Source organism: Artibeus jamaicensis, unplaced genomic scaffold (genome assembly GCF_021234435.1).
Source record: "Artibeus jamaicensis isolate MK-2021 breed Jamaican fruit bat unplaced genomic scaffold, CSHL_Jam_final contig_2535, whole genome shotgun sequence".
Lineage (NCBI taxonomy): Eukaryota > Metazoa > Chordata > Mammalia > Chiroptera > Phyllostomidae > Artibeus > Artibeus jamaicensis.
This window is the reverse complement of record NW_026521542.1, coordinates 27253-28820: the sequence shown is the minus strand read 5'-3', so window position 1 is coordinate 28820 and position 1568 is coordinate 27253. Positions and strand designations below refer to the sequence as shown.

The following is a 1568-nucleotide window of genomic DNA, read 5'->3' as shown; positions in this document are numbered from 1 at the left end:
GTTCTACAATACATCATCTGCATACTGTATTGTGTGTTTACCACTCCAAATCAAGTCTCCTTCCATCACCATTTTTCCTCTTTTTACCTTTTTCCACCTTCCCCATACTCCCACTATTCTATTTGTGTCCCTGAATCATTTTTTCCTTTACTTAATCCCTTCACCCTTCTCACCCAACCCCCTCTACTCTGACAGATGTCAATCTGTTCTCTGTATCCATGAGTATTTGGAATTAATTAAATACTTGAACTAATTAGTTACTGCTCAAGTTTGTGAGAGCAAATATTAGCAGCTGAAACTAGAGGTTTAGTTACAGCACATCATAGAAATAGGGCTTTCAGTCTCAGGATAACATTATTATCTTTTTAAGGAAATAGGAAGCCATTGAAAGTGTTAAGAGAAATAGCCTACTTTATATTTAGCTTTAATAAAATCGAATGATCAAATTTTAGAATATTTTACTAAAACTACATGGGGATCTATTTTAATAAAAACGATTGGTAACTAGGGGAATCTGGGTAAACAAATATGGAATACCCCATAACATTTGCAAATTTTCTATAAATCTAAAAATATTCCTAAATAAAAAATTATTAAAGTTATTATGGAGTAGTCCAAAAGGGATTATAGGAGAATTGTTCTTCCTTTTTCTCTAGCCACAGCCATAAGGTAAGCCAAGATGGGTGCTTACAAGTACATCCAGGAGCTGTGGAGAAAGCAGTCCCATGTGATGCACTTCTTTCTCAGGGTGCACTGCTGGCAGTACTGCCAACTCTCTGCACTCCACAGGGCCCCCTGCCCCACCAGGCCTGATAAAGCTGTAGGCTGGGGTACAAGGCCAAGTAAGGTTATGTCATATATTGAATTCATGTGCACTGTGGTGGCTGCAAACACCCTGTTCCTAAGGTTGTGACCTGTGGCAAGCCCGTCCATCATGGTGTTAACCAGCTGAAGTTTGCCTGAAATCTTCAGTCTGTTGCTGAGGAGTGAGCTGGGTGCTGCTCTGGGGCTCTGAGAGTCCTGAATTCTTACTGGATTTATATGTGAATATTCCACATATAAATTCTTTGAGGTTACCCTCATTGATACATTTCATAAGGCTATCAGAAGGAATCCTGACACCCAGTGGATCACCAAACTGGTCCACAAGCACAGGGAGACAAAAGGACTGAGATCTGCAGGCTGTAGAGCCATGGCCTTGAAAAGGACCAAAAGTTTCACCACACAATTGATGGTTCTTGCCCTGCAGCTTGGAGAAGGCACAATACTCTTCAGCTCCATAGTTATCACTAATATGTGTCATGTTTGTAAAATTTTTACCTAATAAACAATTTAGGACAGTCAAAAAATTATTATGGTGGAGCCCTGTCTCCAATGGCTCAGTGGACTGAGTGCTGGCCTGTGAACTAAAAGGTCACTGGTCCAATTTCCAGTCTGGGGCACATGCCTGGGTTGCAGGTTAGGTCCCTAGTTGGGGGTACATGAAAGGCAACCACATGTTGATGTTTCTCTCCCTCCCTTTCCCTCTCTCTAAAAATAAATAAATAAAATCTTTAAAAAATAAGTCT

The 1568-nt window shown here is 40.4% G+C and overlaps 1 pseudogene; it reads left to right on the top strand.

The window, feature by feature from the left end:
• The first annotated feature begins 679 nt into the window (after positions 1 to 679).
• LOC128626963 (60S ribosomal protein L15-like) lies at positions 680 to 1293 on the top strand (annotated as a pseudogene).
• Positions 1294 to 1568: the final 275 nt, after the last annotated feature.